The 12,645-nt window shown below is 42.4% G+C and overlaps 1 long non-coding RNA gene across 1 annotated transcript in view; it reads right to left on the reverse strand.

Annotated features, from left to right (window-relative positions):
* Positions 1 to 9,357: 9,357 nt before the first annotated feature.
* Positions 9,358 to 12,645, reverse strand: part of LOC109298278 — a 21,538-nt gene continuing 18,250 nt past the window's right edge. The window contains exon 3 of the long non-coding RNA XR_002097577.1: positions 9,358 to 9,367. This is a non-coding gene — a long non-coding RNA (uncharacterized LOC109298278). The remainder of the gene's footprint in view (positions 9,368 to 12,645) is intronic.

Genomic DNA, 12,645 nt, shown 5'->3' on the forward strand with positions numbered 1-12,645 from the left:
AAGGATGAGCCATTTTTCAGGAGTGTTAAACAAGTGTATGTCCTTTAACTTCTCCATATTCTGATAAAGACCTGCCCATTTTTAATGTATACATCTCTTCTTATTCTTGAGTTCCACATTTTGGGAGATAACACACAAGTTAAAAAAAAAGGTGCCGACACATCAGTTTTCCTCAGACATACTAGCTTATGATGCTCAAAAGACTATGAATGAAAGTGTCAAAAATTGTAATGCATGTACATTTCCTGTTAATCTCAGCTGGAGCAGTGGGAGTGCTCAAAATGTGCGTTCAAAATATGAAGCGTCCAAACACAGCAAATACATACTTTAACTTCTTTGTGCCTGGATTTCTTGAAATGTAAAATGGTAAAATAATCGTCCTTCATCAGCAAAATCCTGGGGTTCTTAACTCATTGAGATCTGTAACACACTTTGAGATTCTCTGATGGAAGATTCTGTAGGAGATGCAAGGTACTATACTGAAAGATGCCAAGGCCTGCCATCAGGCGAGTCTTTGATCCAAAAAGAATCATCAGCCTTAAAGTTAGTGGATATGCCAACCATCCCTTCAGACTCAGTGGAAGAGTCTGAAGTCAGAGACAGGTACCAACAATGCTCAAATCCATGGCAAGTGAAGCAAAACTATGCCAATCAAAAGTCTCCCTAATTGCAAAGACAAGGACCGGGATATTGGTTTGGCAGCCTCTGTATACTGGAAGCAGAAAGCTTGGAGATGTAATTGTACGTGTAATTTTGAGATACAGGTTCTTGGGCACAGTTTGCTGGAATGGCAGCATTGCAGATTTCTGAGCAGACATTACCTGAAGTTTGTCTTGACTGCAGTCAGGTAAATAGGACTTTGTGTGTTTTTGGTAAATAGACAAAAATATACAAAAGACTAATTATACCTGAATCATAATCTGTTTTACATTCTACTGAAATTACCCTTCAGGCTTTTGAATATTGGCTAAGTTCATAAGTTAAAGAGGCAATTGCGTTGTTATGCATTTTGCTGACATGATGTCACAAGTATTCATAAGCTTCATTAACCATGTCAATGTGTATAAGCATTTACTCTTTACAAACTTCAGAATAAATTCCAATGTAAACTATAACAATAAAGAAAAATGAGAATAAATAAGGAGACAGAATTCTTGTACTTACTCTTATAAAAATGTTTGTATAAGAGTGAAGTTCATTGCAAATTTATTATTTTGCATCAAAAACAGGCCATGTACAAGCCATATAGTTTTACTGGGAAAATCAACATTCTCCTAGTAGAAACAAAAGTGTACGAACATTGACAACATTTCTTCCAAAAATGGAGATTCTGGGAGAAGAAATAACCCAACTCCAATCAGATAGAAATTGCTTCTGAAAGAGTTTCTTCTGGGGGAACAAACACTTGTACACTTCCCACAGATCAACTCCACCCAGGACCAAGGAGAGCTGAGCCACAGCAACAGGCTCCTGTGCTATAGACTGGGAGGGAAGGGGAAGGGAGGAGCAGGTGCTAGCTGCTAACTGCTCCCCACCAGCTTCTCACATACAGGGGACTCCAGCAAGACAACTGGGCACAGGGCTTGTGGTACCACTTCTTCTGCTCCATTCCCAGTACCCAGGAGCTGAGCAGAGGGAGCGGCTCCTCAATCCCTCTGCCCACTCCTCACACTGGGGACTCCAGTGTGAGGAAAGGACAGGGGCTTTTCACTGCTATTCCATATCCCCTGGGAATGGGAGGACCGGAGCAGCTACTGTACCCAGCACTTTTCCCAGATGGGCATCACCCCAGTCCTGGAAGATGCAAGAAGGAAAAAAGGGAGGCTGCATGCTGAAATTTTCCACCAGTAGAAATGAACACTGGTGGGCAGCCATATTCAGAGTCTTACATTCTAGGATTATAAGGTTTTCAGCTGTCATTTTTAAAACACTGGTTATGTTTTATTGGGAAAAGCTTAAAAACATGAACATGAGTATAAAGCTTAAAAACATGAACATGAGTATAAACCAATGCAATGTCACCTTCCTTAGTTTGCAAGCAACCTGAAACAATGACCCAGAGAGCTCTGAGCTGCACAGTTACTCTCAGTGGAATTTAAAGATGAAACAACAATATTACCATCATTATTAACTGTTTTACTGCTGAACATTTTTACAGAAACATCCAGAAAGTGTGCTCTTTCAAGAATCCCCAAAAAGTCTTTCATACTTCTCCATGTGCCAAAAGGCCCATTCATCTTAGATACCTAACTGCCTAATTCTCAGTCTTCATCCTGATAACCAATATGAAGCAATTATGGGCTGCTAGTACAAAAAGCAACAGCATGTTGAAAACATAATTTAATATTAAGCTTAAGATAAACAACACCAGGGCATTTGTAGCAGTTATATCACCCATTTCCATAATTACTGGAATAGGAAACTCTTTAGATATGCCTAAAAGTGAATTTCTAATAGGGCATTGTAGGGACCTTTCTGTGGAATTTAGGTCTGCTTGTTGTGGGCCATTTATGGCCCTGATAGTATTCTAGTAGTTTTTGAGGGGAGAAAAATATAAACTATATTAAAACAGTCTGGTTCTGTCTCCTTCTAGTGGTAACACCAAGACATAAAGGCTAACAAGTCTGAGGCTGCCTCCCAATTACTGAGTGGTTCTTTAGCTTAGATAATAAGTAGGAGCTCATATGTTTAGATATTGAGTTTGATCTCTGTGGAAAACCCAGCCAAAAGAATTATAGCAATGGTGCAATGGTTTGCAGGGGTATTGCAACAACCACAAAAAAGCCCAGACTCACCAGTTCCTGCCTGGTGGGGGGTGATTTCTGCTGCCCCCCACTTCCCCCACTCCCTCCCACCACATGGGGGGGCTCTTCCACCAGCCCCCTGAAGCCCCGATGCTGCTGCAGAAACGGGAGAGTCGGGGGGGTGGGGTTCAGGTTTTTTTTCTTAAAGAGCCAGTAGCTGGAGCAAGCGGGATAGCTGTGGGGGCAGCTGGGAGAGGGGGTGGGGATTGGGGAGCTCATGCAGAGCCCCCCATGCAGCATGGGGCAGTGGGGAGCAGAGGGGATCGCCCCACCTGACAGTACCCAGTGAGTGGGGCTTTTTTTTAAAGCACAGGAGCTGGAACAGTCATGGAGTGATGGGCTGGGGGAATAGGCAGGGGTCGGAGGGGCTGAGCGAGCAGGCAGGGGATGGAGCCTGGCAGGGGTCCCCCCATGGTCTCCTCCTCTGTCCTCCAGCCCTCCCTCCCCCACTGCCTACTTACTAGCTCCAAGTCCAGCTCCAGCTCCCTGCTGCAGTGGGCAGGGATGCCTGAATCATCAAAGCTCTATGAACGTTTTCCAAACATTTGGAGAGCTTCAAATTGAGCTTTTTATTGGTCCCCTGATTCCATTCAGATTTGGAGACTCAGCCACCATATTGGGTCAAATCTCCTCTGAATCAAATCAGCACTCAAAGATTCACGCAGCCCTAGAAATTAGCAAATTGCTAAATTAGCCACCAGGGGGGAGCCAGCACAGTCCTAACAGTATAGGTATATTGAAAAAGAAAAGTGAAAATCTATTAGATAAAGAGCCTGATTCTTTTCCCTTTATAAGCACATAGGGTTTAGTGCTTATTATATTGGAATTACTCCCAATAGAAAAGGTGAGTCAAAGACCACCAAAGCTTTATATAAAATCAGATATCTAGGTCTTCCAACTTCTAAATGTAGAGAGCAAATTTCCTTTGCAATAAAATGTAATTGATTATGTATTTCATAGCTTCTCAAAAAAAAGTGGTGGGGGGGAAGCATGGCCTCATTTTTATGTGTTGTTCTTTTAACTAATGCATCACAATTTGTAGTTAAAAATATAGTGGCCTGAAGACTTTTTTCCATTTGTGGTGCAAACCAGGAAACTAACCACTCCGCTTTTTGACCTTGCTACAGTTCTCCATATTTTTGTCATCTCCAAATGGGATTGTTATCATACACTGTATTTAAGACTGCTCTTCCAGTAGCTTCAAACTAGTGAGGTTGGTGAATTAATGGCTAGTGTTGAAAATAGCAGGGTTATTGGGATTATTAATTATCACTGTTCAAAAAAGTAACCATTGAAAGATGTAGACTTCACATTAATGAAACATTTCTGCAGTGCTGGAGAAGTTACTAAATCACAAATGAAAACCCTGATATACCAGAAAGGAAATAAAAAAAGCAGCTGGTGTAGATGTCATTAAAAACCAGCTCCTAAAAAAAGTATGTTTCATAAAAGATTATCAGAAGCAATGTGCAGTAAACAAAGGGAGAAGTTGAAATGGGACAAAATGTACTGAATATAAAAAAATTCAGTTTCTAATTTATACCATAGACCTATCAAGGCCTCCTTTTTTGTGCTTAGGTAGTTACAGTCTTCCACAGGAGGACCCAGGATTTTGTAAAGACTGCACCCTCAGTTCCCAGCCTTTCCTCAGCTCTGGGGAGGTCTGACTGCCCTGCAGCAGTGGGGAACATGAAGGCCCACCCATTCTCCACCCCCTGGCCCACCATGGCCACTGTCCCTATCCACTTCAGTCCCTATCTGCCTTTTTTTTATGGAAAAAAGGATGGCAAACCCCCCTGCCTGTAAATTCCATAAAATAAAAACTCATCTGTAAAAAACCAAAATAAAACAGTGTGCACCACTTGTTTAAAGATTCAACATCTCCTCCAATGAAACTGGATTGCAAGTGTCCATGGGCAGAGGGAATGGAGCAGTGCCACCTGGTGTCTAAGTGGAAGCAGTGAACTGTCAGGGCTTTGTGGCTCACTAGAGCTCTGTAGTTCCTTGCAGCTGTGGGGCTGGGCAGTGGGGGTTGAGTAGGGGTCTGTAGAGGCATTGCAAGCTCTTTCACAATGTCTGCATCTGGGAGAATAATTATACTGACCACTGGAGTGGGGTGGGGGAAGCAGATGGGAAGAGGGAGAGGAATCTTACCTGTTCGGGCTTTCATCATATGAGTGGCAGCTACTACTGCTGCTTCTTTAACAGCAGGGCCTTAGCTGCTGCTGCTGAGGGACTAGCAGTGGCACTGGCTCCACAGAGTCCCTTCCTAGTGCCCAATCTCCTAAGGCAGGACTGAGCCTCCCATGTCAAAGCCCCCTGGGAAGAAGAAGCATCATTCCACCCATCTACCCCCTACCACTGAAGGCCAGAGCACTGCTCCTGACTGCCTGCATCTGCCTGGCCTCCTATGTAGAGCTGTGTGCGCCATGGAAAGACTCCTAGTGGGAAGGGGCCATAATAAGACCCCCTTTCAGTCAGTGCCTGGGGCTGGCAGCCCACTTACCCTGCTCTAATTACAGTACTGGGGGTCTATGGGTGGAGTGGGACCAATTGGGGTTAGGCCAGAGGCAGGGTACAGTATGGTTCAGGGTACAGTCAGAAGTGTCAGTGTGTCAGGAAAATAAAAACATGTGTCAGTAAAAAATGTGGTTGTTAGTGAAAAGTTTGCAGATTGTCAGTAAAAAAAAATGTCTTGGGTTGGCAACCCTGAGCCAACACCAGTTAGTTGCGATGTTGTGGTGAAAGGGAAACAGAGCCACTGTATAATGGACAGTTAATAGAACAGAGTGGCTTTCAATTCCATGCTAAATGTGAAATGAATGAACTTGTTAACTGTTATTCAATCTTTGTGTTACACTTTTGCAACCAACCCTACCTTGCAGATGCCACCCTGCACAAATCTCTAAGCAACTGCTGGAATGCAAGCGATTTGAGTATCTTTTCAGAGGAAGTCCTTTTAAAGCTGCAGTGTGAAGCGGAGACTGTGGGACGTTCCAAAGCAACCAGCTTCCAGAATGAAGAAGCAGGAGCCCTTGACCCCTCCCCACCAGGCACAAACACCTGGTCAACCCCTATCTGGGTACCACCACACGGAGTTCAGGGCAAGCAACTTACTTGTGCAAGCAAGTACAGGCATGAGATGGGCAAGTAAGGCATGCCAGAAAACTGAGACATAAGGGCAATACACACTTGGTGACCCCTCTAACTCTTCCCCCAACCCACAATTGAATTTGGGATCCCACCATCCAGGATCCATAGCAGGGAGGTGAAACTGACAAGGTGGTTTTCCAAGGTATGAGTGGGAAAAGGTGGGGACATTGTTGAAGGTGGGGGAGGAGACAAAGCACTCAGACTCTCAGGGAAACACAATCAGGGGGCCACACAGCCCCAACAAGCACCTGGCAGTCTCTCCATTTCAGCTCTCTGCCCCAATCCAGGTCTTCCTCCCCCTCAAGGGGAACCTGGGGAAGCTTCAGGTACTGACCCATAGAAAACCTGATGGTCTGAGTGCCCCTTGTGGTGTTTTGGCAGTACTACATTCCCTAAAACATGACCATTTTACTTGGAACGTTTAGCAGTGTACTTGTTGACACTTCTGTCCAGGGCAACTATGAAACGGTTCCCAGTTAGTGCGATTTTTGGAACTGTTCAAGTGTTATGTCTGTCTGTACCCTAAGTGAATTCATAAACCTTTCCCTACTACAGGAAGGTCCTTGCATCAAAATGAGAAATCACACACTAGACTGAGAGGCACATAACTAAGAATTCCCTAACTCAGATGTTAAATTTGTCCCTTAGAAGGTATCATTTCAAATGTTGCAGATGATCTCTACTCTTGGATTAAAGCAAAAAGGAAAAACAGTGTCTAAAATACTAAGGACCTTAAGCCATATGAAACATTAGTCAATCTAAACCCCTTGAACAGCATTTAGGCATGAAATTCAAGCCCGTGAGAAAGGCTTGTAAGTCACAGGTGTAACATTCTCTGTGTGAAAACCTGTTAATTGCCAAAGTGTCCTTTAGCCAATAGCATAATTAGGGCGGGGTGATTGGAGTCAGCTGACCTCAGGTAACCGGCATTTTTAGATACCCGGCACTAGTGCTGTGTGAAATTTCACCGGCTGTTTCATTTCCACGCTGTTTGGATCAATTTTGAGGTCAAAACAGCAAAATTGGAAAGAAACAAAGGCCATCGAAATAGCTTCGAAACAAAATGAGGCTAGTTGAAATGTTTTGACTTTCAAAATGTTTCAACCATAGGCTGGAGATGGGAAGTCAGTCCAGCTAGGTTGACTCCCCATCCCCTGCGCTAGATCCCCATCCCCGGCACTAGATCACATTGGGTGCAGGAAGGGGCCCAGCTGGGCTGCTTTCTCATGCCCCATGCTAGATTGTGCTGGGGGTAGCTGGGCTGCCTCACTTTCCCCTGGTGTGACCTAGCACGGGGGTTAGGGAAGCAGCCCTGCTGGACTGCTTTCTACCCCAATGTGATCTAGCACCAGAGATGGGGAAAGCAGCCTAGCTGGGCTGACTTCCCGTCCCCAGCAAAACATCAAAACAGCATCAAAACAGCCTTTCTGTTTCAACAGAATGAAACAAAACAGCTGTTCTGACTCAAAATTAAATTTGAAATGGCATGCTGTTCCATTGAACCGTCAAAACTGATGGTGAAACTGAACAGTGCCATTTCATACAGCCCTACCCGGCACCTCCCATTCCCCACTCGTGCTGGGTAACAGGGATTTGACTGTACTTGTTTTGAGTATGTTACATCTGGAACCAGAAGCTGTCTGAGTACAGTGCTGAGGGTGGGCAAAGTTTTTTATTACTTCCCAGGCTGCGCTTTTTAAGCCATATCATAAGAAGCTACAATTTTTTAAACTGTCATACATCATTAGTCAGATCTACCTGGCAAAGCTGGGCTGTGATTAAAATCCAGTTCTCAATGCAACTAATAAAAAAAAAAGCAAGGTTGAGGCAGTGCCAGGTCCTGCCCTTCCACAAAGACAGGTTCTAAGAGCTAAGTCTTTCCCATTTCTAACTAATAAGATCCTGTCCTACAATATTTCCAGAAAACCAAACACATTCCTTAAATATCTCTAATCAATGAAGGTTGCATAAACTTGTTTTCCAATAAACATTTTATTAAAAAAAAGCATCTGTTATACTTATTACAGTGAATAGGTCAAGGAAGGCTGCATAGTGGAGTGAAGTTTGCTTTATTCATTCACAAACAGGCACGTTCTGACAAGATGCCAGACCTTCTGCTACAGAATTTCCTTGGTCTGAAATTCTTCACTCTCCAAAAGTCATGAGACAGCGGCAGTGAAGTGCTTACTATATATGTACCAGTGGGTGTGTTTTGGCTACATACTGACCAAATAATGATAACAGCACAAATGCTCTAGGGAGTCAGGATGTCTCACCTTTGTCTTAGCGCTGAGTTTAGTAGTGCTGGTTAAAATACAAAGACTCAAAATAGCAATTAATGAGGAACTTTTGACATAAATTTATTGTGGATCTGGTGAGGTCATAGAAAAGAGAAGAATACAGCTCTTTATGCAGAGCCTAACAAAAGCACTTGGGCTTCGATTCCAAATAAAATTCAAAAACAGGTTTAATTTAACCACATTTGTAATCCCATCCCCATTCAATGAAGTATACACAAAGCACATGCTTAAAGGGATATAAATATGTACCCTGAGAGGTGCCCTGAGAGTTTAACACATGTATATGTGCTTGGCAAATTAGGGATGGGAATACTCATATGCTTAAAGTTCAGCATGTGCTTAAGCACTTTTCTGAATCAAAATCTTAAGGAAACTGAACAACTTGATGCTTATAAAAAAGACTGCTATTTTGAAGCTGTACTGCCATGGAGAGGGCTTTAATGGTCAAAAGACATCTGGTTATTGGGATTATTTCAATATAATCCTTATAATAAAGAAAAGTCTGGAGTGTATAAAATAGATGCAAAGGATTACTCTTCTGTTTTCACATTCAATTAATAGTCCTAAATGAAGTACAGATATATTTTTTTAATTTCCTGAAAAAAACCCTATGAAAAAAACCACACTCATTATAGAAACCAACAGTGACAGCACATGGGGTAAGAGCCCAAAGAAGAGGTTCTATATAGAAAAATTAAATAAGAAAAGGCGGCTGTAGAATCAGTCCCCAGTTTGTGAGGTTCTCTAGGGGCTTCAGTTGATTTTGTAGTGACAGCAGACACTGTGCAAATCTCAAGTGGGAAACAGTGGGAAACTGCTCAAAATAGCTGTTTCACTGAAATAAATGGTGATCTTGGTGGCCAAGGGCAGGTAAATTGAATTTGACAAAGATAAGCTGCTGTACTGATTTGGACTTGAAACATGACCTGTGGGGTGAGAATACTCTCCTCTTGGGCTAAATATTCCTCCAGATGACACTATAGCTTCCAAGGCACTTAGCCAGAAGTGCAAATGCTGACCAGATGGTTTCCTTGGATTTTGAATAGTCAAGAGGATCAGACCTGTGATTTACTGGAGCTTCAATAAGGTCCGCTGTTACAATAGATTCTGCTGCTGTTGTTTGGTCAGCAATGGTTGCATGTTCATGCTGCTCTTATTTTACTAAATCCAGATGCATCCATAAATCTCCAGGTGAAATGGTAGAGTCACCAAAAGCAGAAACAACAGCAGCCAAAGATGGTTGAACAGATTGCCCTGTAGTTCTTTGAACTGCTTCATTGGTCATTTGACTATTTCTCGCCAGATTTGATATAGCATGTTCCATTATGTCATTAGCAAGAATCAAGGAACCAGAAAATAGCTAAAATGAGTTTCCTGAAAGATGAGATCAATTCTGTCTAGTTCTTCTCCAAATACTTTGGAAGTACAGGAAAGATTTTGGGATATCTTATTTTTACCTGGAGTCTTCCCATTAACTGAATCAAAATACAAAGTACAGTATTTACAACGTACAACTTCATTCACATGACTAGTTCTGAGGTGGCCTGTTTAAACTCCATACATTTCCAAAACTTCCTGGCTGGTGCATAGTTGGGCAGGGACTGTAGCTTGCATGTGCTCCATGCCTGGGAGGAAATAGAGCTGGAGCTATGCCTGAGTGTAACCGTGGTGGGCCTGGGAGGCAGAGGCTTGGGGCCAGAGTCAGAGTTGCAGCAGCTGCCTGTCCTCCTCCTTCACTTATACTCAAATGCAAGACCATGGACTTTCCTTCCTCCATATTGAATAGGCGGGGGAAAACTTGCCTTGGGTTGCAGTAAATAATATGTTATTAAGTACCTTGTATAGTCTAAACAAATGTGTTGTGAACCACAGAAGTGTATACCGAGGCATCCTCTTGCATTTATAAATGTGCTGGAAATCTCAAGAAATATATTTACTTATATTTACTCTGGCTTTTGTTAGACATTACTCTCTTGCCTTTGGTAAAATTTAAAACAAGAAGATGTGTGCATGTGGTAAAAGGTGTATATACATAGCCCAATTAGTAGGTAAGATATTCTATCCATGTGTGTACAAATGTTTTAAAGGAACTTAATATTAGCATGATTCTTCACTGTCTTGCACCTTACGTAGGCATTTACACCTATGCAAAATGCATACATAGTGAGTGTGAAATTCAGATTTAGCAGCATTTTATTTCTACTGTGCACTTAATTTATGCAAGGTGTAACTGAATATACAAGGTCTAAGTCCATGGAGAATATGAAATAATGCAGTGTTTTTTACTGCAGTTGCAAGCAGGTGTATGTGACCTGTCTGAAATAATGAAAGACTCTTCACTTATTTTTTTTTAAAACACCACAGCACCTTTCCTCAACCCTCTCCATACAGTTCACTATCTGAATATTATTTTTTTGAATTCTTGTATTCTTTTGACTATTGAAATAAATGTATCCTGTACTAGGCTTTCTCTTAATAGAGAGGCTCATGAAAAATTACTTAACTTGCTTCTACAGGCATCTTTAATATGCAGTGGTGTTCTCATGATGAATTACTTGTTCATCCTTGTAGTCAGTTACTGGGAAACTTCTTTTCACATTCATCTACATTCTGGATATTTTAGAACAACACCATCCATTTCAGATGAGCAATAGAGTTCTCCAAATAAATGTCTTAATCATATTTGACATTGTTATCATGTTACATAAAAATCTAGGACAACTCCTGATCACCCTAACACATGATGAGAGAGTAATTCCATTGGGTAGGAAAAATATGGCTGAATTTTCTGCCACAATTGTCTCTTTCCCTTATTTTTAAGTTGTTTTGGGAAAAGCAAATATTGAAAAAATATTAAATATATAGATTCATTTTTTATTCATAAACTGAAGATGACATGTGGAGGAAGAACTGAAAGTCTCCCTCATATTCAAAACTAATAATAGGAGTTTTGACTAAGTCATCCATCGTACACCCTAATTCCAAAATGGTTAAACACAGAAATGACCTTGGCATTACCTTTAAAATGGTATCTGCTATCCTCAGTGACATTACTAAACACTATAAAGGAGCACCCGATCATAAAATTCACTTGAAATGCTTTAACAGCCCTAGACCAATTGTCCATAAAATAACCTCAAACAAATCTGCTTCCATATGGCACAATGCTGTACCTTGCTTAAAACTGATTAAAAACATCTTACACTGGACAAAGCATAATGAAAAGGGTTCACATTTCAGGTTTTGGAAAAGGCCATAGGAAATTAGTGCACCTTAAAAGCTAACAAAAGATGTACTTCAGTTGCAAAGTTAATTTGACAGAAGCTTTTAACATGTAAAGTTGGTAAAATTGGGGGCATCAACACATGTGCTTTACCGCAGTTGACTAATTAGCTCTGCAGTAAAACGTCACTGTCTACATATGTGGCACTATTAGGCCAGAGCAAACTAATTCCACCATAGGATAGTACTGTTTAACAGAAGTACTATTCTACAGCAGAAGTTATTTACTCTGTCACAACGCACCTGTAAATGGTGACCAGGGCTGGCTGGGACATGAGGGTGCTCCAGTGCAGGGCTGACCGCTAGCTAGCTCCACGCTGTAGCACCCTTTGTGCCCCAGCCAGCTCCTCTGCAACATGTTGACCCAGGGCAGAGCAGCTTCAGGCTGGCAAGCTGACCCCCCGAAGCCCCTGGCAGCCAGTGTTACACTGCCCCGGCTCAAAGTGCTGTGGTCCTGAACTGTGTCAGTGTTTCTTGAGTTGCATTCATTGCACATGCAGGTGCACTCACTGAAATGAAGCCCAGCTTGGCAAAGCCTTGGCTGGAATGATCTAGTTGGGGATGATCCGCCTTTGAGCAGGGGATTGGACTAGATGACCTCCTGAGGTCCCTCCAAATCCTAATTTTCTATGATTCTATGAAATGCATCTCTAATGAATAAAACCAACAACAAAAACAAAAAAAATTCAGGTGATAGTAACAATATACACCATATAAAGAAATAGGTAAAAAAATATATGAATTGACACAGATTGCATCTGTAGTAGGCCTGTGCGAAGCGGTTAGTATTCGCTTCGGATTCGGCCGATTCGAGGGACAGTGATTCAATTTGGTGATTTGAATCACTGTCCCAATTCAACTTGGCCAAATCTGATTCAGAGATTCAGCTGCTGCCAAATCTCCAAATCAGCCAGGCCAGGCCCATCCCTCACCCGCTCTGCCAGCCCAGCAAAGGGTGCCCCGCCCGCCCCAGTTCCCAGCTCTTTGGGGGAAAAAAGCCTCGACTCAGTGGGTGCTGCCAGGCAAGGGGCAACTCCTGCTTCCTGCCACTGCCCCCTACTGTGCAATGGGCTCTACATGAGCCCCCTGACCCCCCTCACTCCCCC

Source organism: Gavialis gangeticus, unplaced genomic scaffold, assembly GCF_001723915.1.
Source record: "Gavialis gangeticus isolate Ggan-Ray unplaced genomic scaffold, GavGan_comp1, whole genome shotgun sequence".
NCBI classification, from domain to species: domain Eukaryota; kingdom Metazoa; phylum Chordata; order Crocodylia; family Gavialidae; genus Gavialis; species Gavialis gangeticus.